Source organism: Neofelis nebulosa, chromosome 1 (assembly GCF_028018385.1).
Source record: "Neofelis nebulosa isolate mNeoNeb1 chromosome 1, mNeoNeb1.pri, whole genome shotgun sequence".
NCBI lineage: Eukaryota > Metazoa > Chordata > Mammalia > Carnivora > Felidae > Neofelis > Neofelis nebulosa.
In genome coordinates, this window is record NC_080782.1 from 65,727,395 (window position 1) to 65,747,791 (window position 20,397).

The 20,397-nt window shown below is 41.3% G+C and overlaps 1 long non-coding RNA gene across 2 annotated transcripts in view; it reads right to left on the bottom strand.

Moving 5' to 3' along the window:
• The window catches only part of LOC131508754 (uncharacterized), a 70,233-nt gene that overhangs the window by 17,690 nt on the left and 32,146 nt on the right, over positions 1–20,397 (bottom strand). Inside the window, exon 3 of one of the 2 annotated variants that reach the window (XR_009260129.1) lies at positions 10,469–11,445. The exons of the other annotated variant lie outside the window; for it this stretch is intronic. This is a non-coding gene — a long non-coding RNA (uncharacterized LOC131508754). Of the gene's footprint in view, positions 1–10,468; positions 11,446–20,397 lie in introns of those variants that run through there. 2 annotated transcript variants of the gene reach the window in all.

Sequence of the window (20,397 nt, forward strand, 5' to 3'; positions counted from 1 at the left end):
ACTGAGAGGCAGACTGACAGGTGAGTGAGCCGGCCATGGTCACACAACTTGTGAATGGTGAAACTGGGATTCCCTCACAGGGAACTGGAGTCCCAGGCCAGAGCTCTTAGCCAGTGGATTATTCTCTTCCCACATAGTAGCTGTAGTGGACATCTGTGGATTTTGCCTAAACATCCACTCTTCCTTCCCCTAGTGAAATCATCTGAATTTTCTTTGAGGAATCATACCCACCACACTCCACCACTTGCCACCTCAGTCCATGCGATTTGGGTGGTACTGATATGGCCTGGGGGGCAGGGGAGGAATGCAAGATGGAATAGTCCCCATGTTTTGAACTGGCAAAAGAAAAACTGAGGTTTGTCCTAGGCTCTCCTGAGCTGCAGAGCCCAGGCCACCATGTTCTGCAGCAACTTGTGCCCTTCAGAAATAAATACAGCTGCCAGAAAGCGAGAGGCTTGAGCCATGACTAATCCCAGGCCACAGATGGAACAAGAACTCAGAGGTGCCCACCAATGCAGTGTTTGAAAAAATGCCATCAGCTACACAGAGCAAAGAGGGAGAGGAGAGTACAATGCAAATACACAATTAGGCTTCAGAGCACGAAGAAAGGCTGAATGCACAGACCAGCGCCAATCTTCAGGACGCCCACCTCCCTCTGCGCGGCCTTGCCTCCACTGCCCTCTAGTGGCCAGAAAGGGACCAGCCCGCGGATTTAAACCAAGTTCCCAGTGAAGAAAGGAGGTGAAACCAGACTCTGATGAGAGAGGATCACAGGGCCTGGGGCTTCCCAGAGAAACCAGATCCCCTCCTCTCCATCACTCAGCCACTGGCCTCGTTCAGCCTCTCCTTCACCTCTCCCTGGCACTTCTGCAACAGCCTCCTCACTGGTTTTAATAAAAATAATAAACAGCCTAGTGAATGCTGACTTCAGGCACTGTGCTGAGCACTACATTATCTTATTGAACTCTTACATCTTTTGAAGTGGGCAGTATCCCCCCTACAGATTAAGAAATAGAGGCTCACATGAGTTAGGGAACTTATTTAATGCCACATGGGTACCTACAAGTGGAAAAGAGGAGTGACCACTAATGGGTGGAGTTTTTGGAGGAAGAAGGTGACAAAATGTTCTAAAATTGATTGTGATGATAAATTGTATAGCTCTGTGAATATACAAAAATCCACCAAATTGTACAGCATGTGTATTACTTTCCTATTGCTGCTGTAACAAATGACAACTTAGTGGCTTCAAACACCAATTTATTCTTTTATAGTCTGGAGGCCAAAAGTCTAAAATCACGGTGTTGTCAGGGATGTGTCCCTTCTGGAAGCGCAAGGAGGAATCTGTTTCCTTGCTCTTCCAGCTTATTGAGCCTGCCTGCATTCCTCGGCAATTGGCCTCTTCCTGTATCTTCCATGTGTATCATTTAAACCTCAAAGGTTCAAATGTTATACTTCCCTTTTCTCTTTCTCATCCATTTGTCCCCCTTTTAGAAAGACCCTTGTTATTACACCTGGCTCACAGGATTTTACAGGATAATCTTTCCATCTCCAATGCCTCATTTACTCATATATCCAAATTTGTTTTTATCAGGTAAGGTAACATATTCACAGGTTCCACGGATTAGGATGTACACATCTTTGAAAGCCATCATTCAGCCTATCACAGTATGTACATAATAAAACTTGTTTTGGAGGGGTTTTTTTAGGCTTATTTGTTATTTATTTTGAGAGCATGAGTAGGGGACAAGCAGAGAGAGAGGGAGAGAGAATCCCAAGCAGGCTCCTCACTGTCAGTGCAGAGCCCAACGTGAGGCTCGAACTCACTAACCATGAGATCATGACCTGAGCTGAAGTCAGACACTTAACTGACTGAGCCACCCAGGTGCCCCAAAACTGTTGTTTAAAAAAAAAAGAAAGAGAGTGCCTTCCGAATTAAGATGTGAATGCCAAGAAGGACATGGTTTAGAAAGACCAGATCTGGAAAAAAGTTCAAAGGGAAGCCTCTATAGTGTTTTTAGCAGGGGAGAGACATGACCTGAGTTATTCTTCTTCCCCCCGCCCCCCGCCAGTGGTCCACCATTTTTATTTTATTTTTTAATAATTTATTTTTTAATTTACATCCCAGTTAGTTAGCATATAGTGCAACAATGATTTCAGGAGTAGATTCCTTAATGCCCCTTACCCATTTAGCCCATTCCCCCTCCCACAACCCCTCCAGTAACCCCCCGTTTGTTCTCCATATTTAAGAGTCTCTTATGTTTTGTCCCTCTCCCTGTTTTTATATTATTTTTGCTTCCCTTGCCTTATGTTCATCTGTTTTGTATCTTAAAGTCTTCCTCTGAGTGAAGTCATATGATATTTGTCTTTCTCTGACTAATTTCGCTTAGCATAATACCCTCTAGTTCCATCCACATAGTTGTAAATGGCAAGATTTCATTCTTTTTGATTGCCAAGTAATACTCCATTGTATATATACACCACATTTTTATCCATTCATCCATCAATGGACATTTGGGCTCTTTCCATACTTTGGCTATTGTTGACAGTGGTGCTATAAACATTGGGGTGCATGTGCCCCTTCGAAACAATATAACTGTATCCCTTGGATAAATACCTAGTAGTGCAATTGCTGGGTCACAGGGTAATTAATTTTTTGAGGAACCTCCAAACTGTTTTCCAGAGTGGCTGTACCAGTTTGCATTCCCACCAGCAGTGCAAAAGAGCCCTCTTTCTCTGCATCCTCGCCAGCATCTATTGTTGCCTGAGTTGTTAATGTTAGCCATTCTGACGGGTGTAAGGTGGTATCTCATTGTGGTTTTGATTTGTATTTCCCTGATGATGAGTGATGTTGAGCATTTTTTCATGTGTCACTTGGCCATCTGGATGTCTTCTTTGGAGAAGTGTCTATTCATGTCTTTTGCCCATTTCTTCACTGGATTTTTTTTTTTTGGGGGGGTGTTGAGTTTGAGAAGTTCTTTATAGATTTTGGATGCTAACCCTTTGCAAATATCTTCTCCCATTCCATCGGTTGCCTTTTAGTTTTGCTGATTGTTTCCTTCACTGTGCAGGAGCTTTTTTATTTTGATGAGGTCCCAATAATTCATTTTTGCTTTTGTTTCCCTTGCCTCTGGAGACGTGTTGAGTAAGAAGTTGCTCTGGCCAACATCAAAGAGGTTTTTGCCTGCTTTCTCCTTGAGGATTTTGATGGCTTCCTGTCTTACATTTAGTTATTTCATCGATTTTGAGTTTATTTTTGTGTATGATGTAAGAAAGTGGTCCAGGTTCATCTTTCTGCATGTTTCTGTCCAGTTTCCCCAGCACCACTTGCTGAAGAGACTGTCTTTATTCCATTGGATATTCTTTCCTGCTTTGTCAAAGATTCATTGGCCATACGTTTGTGGGTCCATTTCTGGGTTCTCTATTCTGTTCCATTGATCTGAGTGTCTGTTTTTGTGCCATGAGTTACTCGTCTACAAACCACTCTCACACTGAATTGTCACCATCTCCACACCAGGCTGTGGGTTCCTGAGCACAGAAACTGGCTGATCTTCACATCTGTACCCTCAGTGCTCAGCCCAGGACTGCCAAAGGGTGTTGAGTGGCTAGCTGGATAAACCTCCTTGCCCCTCATATGTTATTTCCCTTTGGTTCACCAAGCCAAACCTTTTGTCTGGTTTCTGCCCATCATGACAGCTTTGCCAGAACCAGATGAATCCCAGTGTTGATGGCTGACAATCTTCTAAGACTCCCAAGTCTTTATATCTGTGTATCTTTATATCTGTATCTTTATATCTGTGGTTCATAAGCGACATCTAGATTGGACTGAACCTAAACAGTTGGAATTTGGGACCCATGTGGAGGGCTTCAAACTAATGTACTGACCAGGTGACCCTGAGTAAGTTCTCCAACTTCCCTGAACCTCAGCTCTCATTTGTAAAATGGGTCCAGAGTACAGAGTCTGATTTTCCCCTTTGTCTCTTATACAATGCTCAGCACTCAAAGGGAGCTCAGATGTTTGGTCAATCCAACAAAGATTCCTTTCTACAAAGAGGGTAAGAGGGCAGGAGCTCTACTATGTGTTGAACAAAGCATTGTGGAGATACAGTCTGTCATAAATGTTCAATAAACATAGGCCTGATCATCTTCTACCTGAACTCCATGCTGCTATCCCATTTCAAGAGAGAAACTTTTTTCCAAATTGACTTTAATCCCCACTCTTTGTATAGTTGATGACCAGGTACAAGTGGGCTTGTGCCTAGCCCGGATTTCCTTTGGTCCTCAAGGACATTCTGAGATGTTTTGACAGATTCCTTGTATATGTGTGCCATTGCCTGACCTACATTCTAGTACCCATACCAAGAAGGTAAAAAGAAACAAGGTGAGTTTAGTAACTCATTCTTGGCCAACCCAAGGTAGCTCCAGGGACCACTATTCCCTTTAGATACAACGCCTCTCAAGAGTAATTAATTATCAGAAGAGGGACTTGGTGATGCTTCAGCTGGGTAAATTGTACCCAGGGACTTTGTTACTATGATACTGCTGGTTGGGAAGACATATTTTCATACTCTGCCTGCTTCTTGTAAGGGGTGAAATACTGAGGTGATACATGTCTTGAAGTTCAACAGCTTGTGGCCCCATCTGAGCAAAAATCAAACATGGAAACTGTAGTAAATTTGTAAATTTGAATAGTTTTAAATTTAGTGCCCTTAAATGCTAACAATGAGTCTTTGGTCTATAAATGGGCACTAAAAAGTAAGTGTTAATTATTCCTTTGTCCAGTTCTCACTTCCTTTTTTTAAGGCCTATACTGCCTTCTTTATAATCCTATAATCCTCCCTTTTGAATGCAATGTGATTAGCCCAGGGACAGGGAAAGCCTCATAAGGGAGGAAGGTTTACATTGCCCACAGATATAACATTCACATCTACAAAACAATAGCTGCTATTTACTGACCATCTACAATGTGCCAGGCATTTGCACACTGTTATTTGTACACTGTTGTATTTGTACACTGTTATTATGTACATTTTAAGGATAACCAAAATTGGGGAGGTGAAGTAATTGGCCAGATTCTTCCAGAATGATTTGAACCCAGGCCTATCCAGGTCTGCCCTACTCACCAGGGCACACCCTTAACCAGTACCAACTGACATCGCCAGAGCCCGACACCCTCTCTCTCTTTTCTCTCCAGCCCCACCTCATATTCCACCTGACAATCTTCTCCACGTCCCAAGACACTGCCACTGCCTCCACTTTGCCCCAAGCTGCAGCACCCCTTCTCACAAGCCCTCACCCCCAGAGTCGCACCCTCTGTGATCAACGCTTGCTCTAAGCCCACCTCCTCTCCATCCAATCCTTTCCCAGCCATCTCAGCTACTCTTACTTCCCCCACTGGTGTGCACAGTTCTGACGTATGCTCCACCTGTTCACATGCACACATATCCATCACAGACCCAAACAGACTGCAACAGTAAGCAGATGTACTATTTCTCCTCTGAACCTCCCACCACGCCCAGGTGTGACAGAGAAGTCTCCTCTCCTCACAGCACCTACTTCTGGAATGACAAACGTGGCCTGCACAGCTCTGACCGTGGACAGTCTGAGACGGAGCCGAGAAAGTGGACAGTCTGCTGACATGTCTCTGTGGACAGCCTCTGTGTTCTCATCAGAAGCTGCCCTTCCTCAAGGGGAAGGGATGTGCTAAGAATCCCCCGTGCGCCAGCTGCTATGCTAGACGCTTTACGAATAGGTTATGTCCTTTAACTCTCCGAACAACCCAAGAAGAGGAAAGTGGGTTCACATCAATCACTGCTGGAGCCGGGATTCAAATCCCCTTCTGCTCACCTAGGAAGCCAGTCTTCTTTTCACTGCCCTGCAGTGTCACAGGGAGAAAAGAAGGCAATACTTACCTATATGTAGGTATTTCTGAGTGTGCAAGGCACTTCTAGGTGTATGATCTCTACTCTCCTTCTGAAAGATGGGACTTACCTTGTAATTCTGTGTATGGGCTTTTTCCCTTCCAAAGAAGGTAGACATTTGGTGGTCCCTTTCGTGATTAAAATCTTTAGGGAATAGAATACATCTTTGACATAGGAAAGGGAGTAAGGGTATATCTACCCCATTCCTGGTCACTCTAAACTGAAAGACCACTGACACATCATATCCCAACCAGCTCATCTCACACACACATACACACACACACACACAGGCACAGGCACACACACTCCTCTGGGACCTCCCAGAACTGACCTCTCCTGATTCCTCTTCTGGTATTACACACTGCACTCTCCTACTGAGGAGAGCTTAACCTGCTTTCCTTGGAACTAACTGCTTTGGGTTCATTGATGGAACTGCCTCTGGCTAGGACTCTGCTCTGGTCTCCCAATTGCTCACACAAGGCCCTCTGCCAGGATCCCAGTACTTACCCTCATCCCCACACAAGTTAGCATGAGGGAAATAATCCACAAGGCACACACATATATCTCACACTTGATGTTTGGCATGAAAAATAGGTTCATCCTTCCCTGGATCATAGGCTACAAAGGTACTTGGGACTCAGCAAAAGACTAGGAATAACCAAAACCAAACCAAAACAAACCAAAATGCCACCTTTCCTAGCTTACTAGCCTTTAGAGGAGAAACTATAGGATATGCCTAGACTGGCCAATCGGTAAATAGCCAGATGTGATCGTTAAGAAACTAGAGAAATGACCAAACCATAGAGTTACTGTGTGTCATTTCTCTGGCAGAGCCTCAAGCTCCAAACTCTCTTGGCCAGTCTCTAGGGCTGGATATCAAGCCATCGAGGACTGTGTAGCCAAAGAAAGAGGGTAGTGGACCATGACCTTGACAGTCAGCCGAGGCAGCCACAAGCTGAGGCTTTCTTCACTGATGTGTGTATTAATAGTTTTCCTATTACAATTGCTCCTTTAGTCAAAGGAGATGAATTTCTTTTTGCTTAAATTATAAGAAGCAAAGTTTGCTACTTTTGCTTATAACATATCCAAAAGAAGAAAATAAAAGATCCATATTGATGGAGAGGTACTGTCTGAACCAAACCCATGAAACCACCAACAAAATTAAGTCTGCAGAAAGACAGAGCGCAAAAGATTATTGGGGAAAACACCAAGATGCTTTCTTTGCTCAAGATAATGAAAATGTAGCCCAAGGGAATAAGAAATGAAATAGGCTGCACAGTTATCATAGTCATAGGGTGTATGGCATCTGCATTTGCTAACAAAGCACCATTGACACACATTGCAGAACCAGATCGGGGAAAGGAACCACTCACCACCAGACCACAATCTTGATGAAATCAGATGAACCAGTGCCAGAAAGACTAGTCAATCAATCTTGACTTTACCCAGTCTCTGACCATTCAGAAGTACCCATGACCTCAAACCCCTCACCCTTGATTTTTGCCTTTAAAGCTCCTCACTTGCAAGCCATCAGGGAGTTCAGGACTTTGGAGCATTAGCCCCCCCTTCTCCTGGGTGGTGCCACACCAATAGATAAGCCTATCTTTCTTCACGGCAAAAGATTGGTGTCAGCTTTTTTTTTTTTTTAATTGGCTAGCCACTCATCAGCAAGATGAACTCTCCTTTGGTTCAGTTATATACCTTTTGCATTTGGTCACAATGCCAAGGGGACGTATGCAGAAATGGAGCAACAGCAGCTTGCTGTTAGAATGGTGGATAACTGCAAAAGTAAGAACCAATACATTCGGGGCGCCTGGGTGGCTCAGTCGGTTAAGTGTCCGACTTCAGCTCAGGTCACGATCTCGCGGTCTGTGAGTTCGAGCCCCGCGTCGGGCTCTGGGCTGATGGCTCAGAGCCTGGAGCCTGCTTCCGATTCTGTGTCTCCCTCTCTCTCTGCCCCTCCCCCGTTCATGCTCTGTCTCTCTCTCAAAAATAAATAAACCTTAAAAAAAAAAATTTAAAAAAGAACCAATACATTCAGGGCAACTAGGTGGCTCAGATGGTTAAGTGTCTTACTTCAGCTCAGCTCATGATCTCACAGTTCGTGGGTTTGAGCCCCACATCAGGTTCTGCGCTGGCAGCTCAGAGCCTGGAGCCTGCTTCAGATTCTGTGTCTCCCTCTCTCTCTGTCCTTTCCCCACTTACGCTCTTTCTCTCTCTCTCAAAAAAATAAATAAACATTTAAAAAGTTTTTAAAAAGAACCAGTACATCCAAGTTTCCTCTCACTGACATTTCACAGAAACCATCAGAATAAGTGTTCCCCTGGCATCTGAACAGCAATATCCTGCCAACATAAAGTGGTAGCAAGCTAGTTTACAACATTCTTCACAAAAGGTGGGAAGGGACTCTTCTCAGGGCAGGAGCAAAGTCAGTACTCTGAGACTCCGAGAAGGAGTACTCCATAGGTCACTGGTTTAGGGCAATAGTCAACTTCCCAGAGCCATGGGTTACCCATCTGTAAAATGAGAATGGCAATATTTGCAGAGACAGAGTGACTTATCATAATAGAAGAATACAGACTTTTAGATAAACCTAGTCCTGAATACTGTCACTTAATAGTGTAACCTTGAGTGACTTAATTTGCCTGAAGCCATACAATACGAGTAATGCTGAATCTGAAAGAGATCTGTTGGGACAACTTGGTGGCAGCTTACTTAAGGTCCTTATTACAGTACCAAGCACATAAGGAATGCCCAATAAATGAAAATGGTCTATTAACAGTTACTGGATTTTTGCTTACATTTTGGCTATATATTGCTTACAACTGTATGACTTATCTTGCCACACTTGCTTTGTCAACCCCTCAAAAGATTTTTATGAAGATAAAACAAATATGTATTTTTACATGCAAATTTGATCACAGGAAAAGTCCTGAAAGGATATATGCCAAAATGTAGTGGTTGGGGCACCTGGGTGGCTCAGTCGGTTGGGCGTCCGACTTCGGCTCAGGTCATGATCTCGCAGTCCGTGAGTTCGAGCCCCGCATTGGGCTCTGTGCTGACAGCTCAGAGTCGGGAGCCTGTTTCAGATTCTGTGTCTCCCTCTCTCTGACCCTCCCCCGTTCATGCTCTGTCTCTCTCTGTTTCAAAAATAAATAAACGTTAAAAAAAATTTTTTTAATAAAAAAACAAATAAACAAAATGTAGTGGTTATCTCATAGGGTTATGTTTACGGACAATTTTTGTCCTTTTTTTTTTTTTTTTGCCTATCTTCCTTTTCAAATCTTTTCTATGAATATTTTGGTTTTGGTTTCTTTTTTATGCCAAAATACTTTTGTTAAAAAAACCTACATGATGGGGTGCCTAGGTGGCGCAGTCGGTTAAGCGTCCGACTTCACCCAGGTCACGATCTCGCGGTCTGTGAGTTCGAGCCCCGCGTCGGGCTCCGGGCTGATGGCTCGGAGCCTGGAGCCTGTTTCCGATTCTGTGTCTCCCTCTCTCTCTCTGCCCCTCCCCCGTTCATGCTCTGTCTCTCTCTGTTCCAAAAATAAATAAAAAACGTTGAAAAAAAAAAAATTAAAAAAAAAAAAAAAAAAACCTACATGAGCCATCTCTTTTGGAGGTAAGAGCTAACAAAAGTTTTGCTTTCTCTTAGGAACTGGTATGTGTTTTTCTTTAATTTTTTTTAATGTTTGTTTATTTTTGAGAGAGAGACAAAGACAGAACATAAGCAGGGGAGTGACAGAGAAAGACAGAGACACAAAATCAAAAGCAGGTCCCAGGCTCTGAGCTCTAACTCACAAGCCATGAGATCATGATCTGAGCCAAAGTCAATGCTTAACCAACTAAGCCACACAGGTGCCCCTCTTTTTTTCTTTTTAAGTTCACTTAGTTTTTTTTGAGAGAGAGATAGGGAGGGAAGCACAGAGAGAGAGGGAGAGAAAGAATCCCAAGCAAGCTCCACACTGTCAACATGGAGCCTGATGCGGGGCTCAAACGCACCAACTGCAAAATCATGACCTGAGCCAAAACCAAGAGTCAGGCACTTAACCAGCTGAGCCACAGGCACCCCTGTGTTTTTCTTCCTAATAATAAAAGTTAGCTAACTGAGTTATCCCCTCTTCATTTTGCCAGGGGAACCCAGAACTAAAATTTTAATTCAATTATTCAGTTAGGTCCTTAACTCTTTGCATATTTCTCTTCAATTTCTCTGCCTGTCCCAGTCTTGACTTTCTATTCTAATTTATATTTGTCTTATCCTGATTTTATATTTCATACTTGTATTTTAGTAATTTCCTCAGTGTTTGTCATAATCCATCATAAACCCTTCATAGAATGAGGCCTGGTATACATACACATACATAAACAACTGATAACTTTTTTTTTCTTTTTCCTTTTTTTTCTTTTTTTTTATTTTTTTAATTTTTTTTTTTAACGTTTATTTATTTTTGAGACAGAGAGAGACAGAGCATGAACGGGGGAGGGTCAGAGAGAGAGAGGGAGGCACAGAATCTGAAACAGGATCCAGGCTCCGAGCTCCGAGCTCCGAGCTGTCAGCACAGAGCCCGACGCGGGGCTTGAACTCACGAACCGCGAGATCATGACCTGAGCCAAAGTCGGACGCTTAACCGACTGAGCCACCCAGGCACCCCAACAACTGATAACTTTTAAAGATTGCTGTAGCCCGTGTACTTCATTTCACACTTCATGCATTTCATGGAGTTCTTGGTTACAACACTAATGAAAGAATTATAGTAATCTTTAAACCCTATTTCTGAGATTTAAAAAAAAATGCAAAACCACAAAATCTCCCTGTAATGACTTTTAAAAACCTTAGAAGTAGGTCACTTTTATTAAATGCTCAATTCTCAAAACGTATATGTTATAAAACATATATTTTATAATATATAAATTATATAACATAATATATAAAATTTTTGAGAATATCTTTTTTAATTTTAAAAAACTCTATACTTATTCCTCCCCTTCCCTACCTACTCCACTGAATTTTGATATATGCAAGCAGCAGCAAGCCCAACAAAGTCACTCCTAAGGAAAGAGGTCAAAGGCACTAATAAAACCACTCTCTCAAAACCCTGGCATAGAATTTCAAGAGATCCTCTATCAGAACCTAATGCTGCAGCCAGCCCACCGACCTGTGGTAATTTTATGCCACCATTCTCAAATGAGGGGCCTCCCTCAGGCTGGGGAAATAGGAAGTTGACAATTTCCTTCTCCTGCAAAAGATATTCAGGCAGCCAATTTACAAATATTTAAGACGCATACCAACTCCAGGAATCCAAGGCCAAACTAATACACAAAGGAAGGCCTCTGCCAGTGTCTCCTCTCCCTACACCAGGTCCTCCTATCAGGAGTCATTAGGACCCCCCAACAGCTTCACCGTTACAGCTTCCCGACTGCTGTCATACTTGCCATCTTTGTCATCACAGGCAAACACCAGCAGAGACCTTTTGTGGTGCCAGTGCATGCCAAGTTCAGAGACCCATACCACTTCCCAGCTGGTCTCCTATGAAATCAATAGAGAGAAACCATGTTAATAATAAGAGTGTACATTCATTAAGTATTTGCCTACAGTAAGTGATTTAACCTGTTTAACAACCCTATAGGATAGATACAATCATTACTCCATTTTACAGAGAACACTAGGCACAGACAGGGCACAAGCCAGTAGATGACACAGCAAGATCTGAATGTAGGCCAGTTAACTTAAGAGCCTATGCTCTGAACCCCTACTCTTTACTCCCCAGGAAAACAGGACTAGCAGCTGATGTTTGTCGAACATCTCTTACGAATCAGATGAATTATATTTTACTGAATGCCAATCACAACTCAGCAAGGCAGTTTTCTTTTTAAAATTTTAACTGCAAAATTAAAATCAATCGTTAAAAAATAACAAAGTTTTTAAATTAAAAAATTGTGAAATTTGCTTCTTCCCATGTATAGTTCTAAGAGATTTTAAACATACATGCACTTTTCTCTTTTTTTTTTTTTTTAATTTAAATTCAAGTTAGTTGGGGCGCCTGGGTGGCTCAGTCGGTTGAGCGTCCGACTTCGGCTCAGGTCATGATCTCACGGTCCGTGAGTTCGAGCCCCGCATCGGGCTCTGTGCTGCCAGCTCAGAGCCTGGAGCCTGTTTCAGATTCTGGGTCTCCCTCTCTCTCTGACCCTCCCCCGTTCATGCTCTGTCTCTCTCTGTCTCAAAAATAAATAAACGTAAAAAAAAAATTTTTTTTTTAAATAAAATAAAATAAATTCAAGTTAGTTAACGTATAGTGTAATATCGGCTTCTGGAGTAGAATTTAGTGATGCATCACTTACATACAACCAATGCTCATCCCAACAAGTGCCCTCCTTAATGCCCATCACCCATTTAGCCTGTGCCCCCACCCACTTCCCCCCCAGCAACCCTCAGTTTGTTCTTTATATTTAAGAGTCTCTTATAGTTTGCCTCCCTTTATGTTTTTATCTTATTTTATTTTTCCTTCCCTTCCCCTATGTTCATCTGTTTTGTTTCTTAAATTCCATATATGAGTGAAATCATATAATATTTGTCTTTCTCTGACTTATTTCATTTAGCATTAACACAAAGTAGCTCCATCCACGTTGTTGCAAATGGCAAGGTTTCATTCTTTTTGATTGCCATATTCGATTGGATATATATACCACGTCTTCTTTATCCATTGATCAGTCGATGGACATCTGGGCTCTTTCCATAATCTGGCTATTGATGATAGCGCTGCTATAAACATTGGGTGTGTGTGTCCCTTCGAGTCAGCATTTTTGTTTCCTTTGGATAAATACCTATTAGTGCCATTGCTGGGTCCCAGGGTAGCTCTATTTTTAACTTTTTGAGGAACCTCTGTACTATTCTTCAGAGTGGCTGCACCAGTTTGCATTCCCACCAACAGTGCAAAAGGGTTCCCCTTTCTCCCCATCCTCCTTGCCAACATCTGATGTGCCGAGGTCCAGCCCCAGCAGGTCCAGGGGTTCCCGAAGGATGAACGGCATCAGCGAAAATAACAAATGAACACAGACAACAGGAGTGTATTAGACTGGCCACTGTATTGTGGCAAGCGTGGCATTATATGTGTCAGCAATTTCCTTGTAGTGTGCATCATCTATGTTTCTCGGCTTTACCTAATTCTAAAAATGTTCCTTTGTGTAATCACCCATTAAGGAACCTCATGGTTATTTCTTTGTAATGTTTCCTCCTGCCTTTTTGCTTATTGATTTCTTCATTCTACTTTCATTATGTATCTACATTTATTTATACTGTATAAAGCAGTTGCTTTGCTATTTTCATGAAAGGTCATCTAACTCTCAACACCTCAAGTGGAACATTTACAGGGACGTGACTTCTTAATTGTTCCTTTGAACCATTTGCAGTACAAGGAACAAAAGTATTTGCTTTGGTCTGGGGTGCCAGGAGGGAGCCAAGAGGGCCCTGGGAACCCACGCCTTATGCGCTCCCAGAGAGTCAAATGTATACCTAGGAACTAATGAACCATTCTGTACCTTAACCCACCAGGTCCAGTTATGCTCTGGAATGCCTCCTGGGGGCCAAGTGGGCCTAGGGGTTGGAGTAACTTGTATCCATGGATGCATTCCTTTGTTGCCAGAGTGGGGATTTTGAACCCATTTGCCCCCCTCCTTGGCTGGGAAATATATGGGGCTATCCTTCCTTTAGGTAGAGAACGGGCAGGCAGGGGTGGCACAGGCTGGATATAAGGTTTCTTTTTTGTCCTGGGGGTCATCCCCAGAAAATATCCCCAAGTTTGCTTCTATGGGTTTATTTTGAATCATCAGTGCCAGTTGGACCATGGGGATGGCCATGAGGAGTAACAGGAGGGATACCAGTAGCTTCCCATTTGGAGGGTCGCTGTGCGTTGTCCTTCTGCCAACCATCCAGGCTGTGCCATCAGGAAGGCTGGATGGATCGGCTACTGGCAATTTCGTCGTAGTCTTAATTATTACTAATGATGTTGAGCATCTTTCAGTTGCTTATTTGCCATCTTTATATCCTCTATGGTGAAAAGTCTGTTCTAATCTTTTGTCTGCTTTTTAAATTGATATGGTTAAGTTTTATTAAGTTTTGAGAGTTCTTTAAGTATTTTAGATATAAATGATTTTTCTTATGTGTGTTTGCAAATATTTTCTCCCAATATGGGACTGGGTTTCTATTCTCTTAACAGTGTTATTTGCAAAGCAAATGTTTTCCATTTTCACGAGGTCCAATCTATCAGCTTTTCTTTTTTTTTTTAATTTTTTTTTAACGTTTATTTATTTTTGAGACAGAGAGAGACAGAGCATGAACGGGGGAGGGTCAGAGAGAGGGAGACACAGAATCTGAAACAGGCTCCAGGCTCTGAGCTGTCAGCACAGAGCCCGACGCAGGGCTCGAACTCACGGACCGCGAGATCATGACCCGAGCCAAAGTCGGCCGCCTAACCGACTGAGTCACCCAGGCACCCCTCTATCAGCTTTTCTTTATGGATCAAGCTTGTGTTGTCATATCTAAGAGATAGTTACCTAACTCAACAGGAAAAAGATTTTCCTGTTGCTTTCTAAGAACTTTATAGTTTTAGGTCTTACACTTAGGTCTATCATTCAATTCAAGTTAATTTTTGTATGCCACATAAGGTGTAGGTCAAGGCTTACTTTTTTGCATGTGAATGGTCCAGCACCATTTGCTAAAGACTGTCTATCCTTTGTCCATTGGACTGCTATTGTACTTTTATCAAAAATCAATTGATCCTCTTTATGAGGGTCTATTTTTGTCAAAAATCAGTTGACCCTATTTATGATTTTATATTGCATATATATTTCATTTGTCTATGTGACTTTCCTTTCACCAATATCACACTGGTTGCCTTACGGTGTATCTTAAAAACAGGTAGTGAAATCCTTCAATTCTGTTCTTTTTTCAAAGCTGTTTTGGCTTTCAAGTTCCTTTCCATATAAATTTTAGAATCAGCTATATCTACAAAGAAGCTATCTTAGTCCTTCCAGGCTGCTTTAGCAGATCATCACAGACTGGGTGACTTATAAACAACGGAAATTTATGTCTCTCATTTCTGGAGGCTGGGAAGTCCAATCAAGACACCTACAGATTCAATGTCTGGTGAGAGCTGCTTCCAGTTTCACGGATGGCCATATCCTTGCTGTATCCTCACATGGCAGAAGAGGCAAGGGGGCCCTCTGGAGTCTCTTTTGTAAGGGCACCAATCCCATTCATGAGAGCTCCACACTAATGACCTAATCACTTCCCAAAGGCCTCACTGCCAAATACTATCACACTGAGGATTAGGTTTCAACATATGAATTGTGGGGGAGTGGGGAGCATATTCACTCTATAGAAGCTTTCTGGGAGGTTGAGATTGCTTTAATTCTTTAGGTCAAGTTAGGGAGAATTAACAATATTGAGTCTTCCAGCATGAACGCAATATGTTTCCATATTTATTCAGGCCTTCTTTAATTAGTGTTTGGTAAAACATTAATTTCAACCTCACTATAAATAGGCGACTAAACTAAAGTCATGCTTTCTAGTGGAGTCAGCACTCTGAAATAAGTTCCATCTGCCCCGAACAATTTAATTCTTTCCACTAAATCACACTGCCTTGCAAATAGATCGGTTCATTTTTTTTAACCGATATTTTATTTCTCTCATTCATCGAAATAATACATGATTTTTCTTCAAGCTATTATTTCTTCAGCTGTCTATTTATCAATAGCAGGATTATGATTAAGATTAAAGTAGAAAATATTTATAGTGTGTTGTTAACTTAAAAAATGCAGTACATAAAATTATATCTACTATATGATCCTAACTACATCAAAAATACATATATAGGGGCACCTGGGTGGCTCAGTTAGTTAAGCATCCAACTCTTGGTTTTAGCTCAGATCTCACACTGTTCATAGGTTCACTGTTCATAGGTTCAAGCTCTGCGTTGGTCTCTGCACAGTGTGGAGCCTGCTTGGGATTCTCTCTCTCCATCTTTCTCTCTGTCCCTCCCCTGCTCACATGCTCTCTCTCTCAAAATAAACAAACATTAAAAAAAATACATGCATAGAAAAGTATATTAAAATGTTCAATGTTTCTGACATAGGCAGGTCAGGTCCAAGGACCCAGAGGGGGTCCCCCAGGACCAGCCAAAGTCCCTAGGACTTTGCTATCCTAGGGAAAGGACTAGAGCTATCTTCTTCAAAGATTCATTCAAGATGGTCCTAGTCAGTAGAAGGGAACTACCATTTATGGATCACAAGAGTCCAGCACATTCACCTACAAATTTCCCCTTTAGTCCTTACAATAAATCCCAGACATATATTTAACCCCATTTTATAAATAGGAAAATGGAAGATAAGAGAGACCAGCCAAAGTGTCAAAGCTGTTAAGTGGAAGAGCAAAAATATGTAATGAGGTCTGACCCCAAAACCACTTATTCTATCTTTTACACAGGCATTAATCATTCACACATCATCTTCAGAATTTTTGCCCTAACCACCATCAGCTATACTTTTCTTTATTCAGTAATTTTTTTAAAGTAGGCTCCACACACAATATGGGCCTTGAACTTACAACCCTGAGATCAAGAGTTGCATGCTCTATAACTGAGCCAGCCAGGCGCCCCTCTTCATTCAATAATTTTTAAATTTTTTACTTAAAAATTTTAGCTAATCTTCACTAATAAATGCAATGACCTGGCTATACGTTTCCCAGTAAGCGTGAAAATATACCCCTACTCTAACTGCATTTGTCACACACTCCTCTACCTCTTCTCAGTCCTGCCCTCTTATTCGCCCCCATCCTTCTCCTCACCACCAGTCTCTATCCCCTCCCCTCTCCTCATCCCTACACCCTCTCTCTCCTCACCCCTTCTCCTCCCCTTTCCTCATTCCTGCTCCCTTCTTCATCCCATCCTCTTCTGTACCACCATTCTCTCCTTACCAGCACACTACACTTCTCCATCTCCCTTCTCTCTGGCTTGGGTTGAGCCCTGACAGCTCACCAACAAGTCCTTGTCCAGCAAGAAGACACAGGCCATTTTGTCCAAGGACCCCAAGGCCAGAAGGGTTCATGGCAGCACATATACCGTATGCCAGGAACGCTCATGCCTTGCTATGCACGCAGAACAGCTCCAGAATCCTAAGCATTTAGCAGAACAGGCTGGAAGTCACTGAATTCCAGGAGGCCATTGAACCTGGACTGCTCTGGCCCAGAGACAGAATTCCATTGCCACCAGTACCACCACAAGGAGCACGTGGTCAACAAAATCACTGTGGGGGACGCCTGGGTGGCTCAGTCAGTTAAGTATGCAACTCTTGGTTTTGGCTCAGGTCATGATCTTACAGTTGTGGGATAGACCCCTGCACTGGGCTCTGTGCTGACAGCATGGAGTCTGCTTGGGATTCTCTCTCTCCCTTTCTCTCCCTGTCCCTCCTCCACTCACACACAATCACTCTCTCTCAAAATAAATAAATATTTTATTTATTGAAACATTTTTTTTTAAATCACTGTGAGGGAATGCAAGCTGGTGCAGCCACTCTGGAAAACAGTTATGAGGTTCCTCAAAAAACTAAAAATAGAACTACCCTACGACCCAGCAATTGCACTACTAGGCATTTATCCATGGGATACAGGTGTGCTGTTTCGAAGGGACACATGCACCCCCATATTTATAGCAGCACTATCAACAATAGCCAAAGTATGGAAAGAGCCCAAATGTCCATCGATGGATGAATGGATAAAGAAGATGTGGTATATATGTACAATGAAGTATTACTCGGCAATCAAAAGGAATGAAATCTTGCCATTTGCAACTATGTGGATGGAACTGGAGGGTGTTATGCTAAGTGAAATTAGTCAGAGAAAGACAAAAATCAGAGACTTCACTCATATGAGGACTTTAAGAGACAAAACAGATGAACATAAGGGAAGGGAAACAAAAATAATATAAAAACAGGGAGGGGGACAAAACAGAAGAGACTCATAAATATGGAGAACAAACTGAGGGTTGCTGGAGGGGTTGTGGGAGGGGGCATGGGCTAAATGGGTAAGGGGCATTAAGGAATCTACTCCTGAAATCATTGTTGCACTATATGCTAACTAATTTGGACATAAATTTTAAAAAAGAAAAAAGAAAATTAAAAAAAAAAAGAATGAAAAACAAAATCACTGTGGTTCACAGCCTGTTCTCCTGCTGCCTCCATGTGAATACATGTGCCCAAAAGTGAGGCAGAGGACTGCAAAGCCACACTGTGCCCCCAACACACTGAAAATCCCAGCATGCAGCACACACTCACCTTTGTCTTGTCAAATATATTTTACCTTAAAACATGTTTTTGAAGTGGCATAATCTTTTATTTAAATATAACTCATATAACATAAAATTCACCTTCTAAAGTATGTAATTTAGTGCTTTTAATATGTTCAAAAAGTTGTACAACCATCACCACTATCTAATTTCAGAATACTTTCAGAAATCACCCCAACAAGTAACCATTCACCTACACAGAGTCACTCCTCATTCCCTCCTCCCAACAACCACTAATTTACTTTACGTCTCTCTGGATTTGCCTTAACTGGACATTTCGTGTAAATGGAATCACACAATATGCAGCCTTCTTTCTCCTGACAATGTTTTCAAGGTTCATCAATGTTGTAGCAGGTATCAGTACTTATTTCCTTTTATGGCTAAATAATATTCCACTGTATCCCATGGATATTCCACATTTTATTTATGTAATCATCAGTTGATGGACATTTGAGTTATTTTCACTTTTTTTAAGTTTATTTATTTATTTTGAGAAAGAGAGAGAGCAGAGGAGGGGCAGAGAGAGAGAATTTCAAGAAGGGCCCACACTACCAGCATGGAGCCTAATGTGGGGCTGGAACTCACAAACCACAAGATCATGACCTGAGTCGAAATCAAGAGTCAGACACTTAACCACTGAGCCAAATAGGCTCCCCATTCACTTTTTGACGATTATAAATAATGCTACTATGAGCATTCATTTTTCTGGAGACATATGTTCGATTGCATATTTGTAAATATTTTCTCCCATTCTATGGGTTTTCATTTCACTTTCTTATTTGTGTGCACTGAAGCACAAAAGATGCTGCAATTGGTTTTTCTAGATATTATGCCCTTATCAGATATAAATAAAGTCCAACATATCTTGTTTTCTTTAGTTGCTTGTGAATTTAGTGTCATGCCTAAAAAAAACTAACCCAAGGTCATGAAGATACTTTCTTCCAAGACTTACATAGTTCTAGCTATCTTATTTAGGTCTTTGATCCATTTTGAGTTAATTTTTGTGTGTGATATGAGATAGGGGTCCAAATCCATTATTTTGCATGTAAATATCTAGTAAACACAATAAAATCAGTCATATCTTGGGGTGCATGGCTGGCTCAGTTGGTGAGCATGTGACTCTTGATCTCCGGGTTGTGAGTTCGAACCCCATGTTGGGTGTAAAGATTACTTAAAAAAAAATAAATTAAATAAATCAATAAAATCAGTTACATTTTATATATTGGCATTGAGTAATTACAAAATAAACTTCCTTTAAATATCATTATAAAACCTCCCTCACATGAAATAGTTAGGTATAAACTAACAAAATATGTTCAAGATAAAACTACAAAATGCTGATGAAATAAATTAAAAACCTACACAAATGGAGAGGCATACTATATTCATGGATTGTAAAACTGAACATAATAAAGATATCAATTCTCCCAAGCTGACCTATAAATTTAACAGAATTCCCATCAAAATCCCATCAGGATTTTTTCTGTAGATATAAACAAGTGATTCTAAAATTTAATTGGAAGGGCATAGGAAGTAGGAAAAAACAAAATAATTTTGATAAACAAGTATACAGTTGGAAGAACCACATTATCCAATATTAAGACTTATGATACAGTTACAGTAATCAAGACAGAATGGTACTGGCAAGGGAGTACACACAGATAGAATCATACAATATATGGCCTTTCTGGTAGCATATTTTCAGACATAGGCCCACACAAATATGGCAAGCTGATTTTTGAAAAGACACAAAGGTGATTAAAGATGAAAGGATACTTCTTTCAACAAATGGCATTAGACAATTGGACATTTATATTATTAAAAAAAAAAAAAAAAAAAAAAAAAAGAACATCAACCTAAACCTTACCCCTGATACTAAAGTAAATCAAAAGGGATCATAGACCTAAAACTATAAAACTTCCAGAATGAAACATAGGAGAAAATCTTCATGAGGTAGGATTAGACAAATAATTCTTGGCTTTGACTCCAAAAATACAATTCACAAAAGACTAAGTTGACAAATTGGACTTCATTAAAATTAAAAGCATTTGTTTTATAAAAATACTGTTTGAAATTAAAAGAGAAGCTACAGAGTGGGAGAAAGTATTTGCAAATAACATACTCAAAAAGAATGGACTTATGCC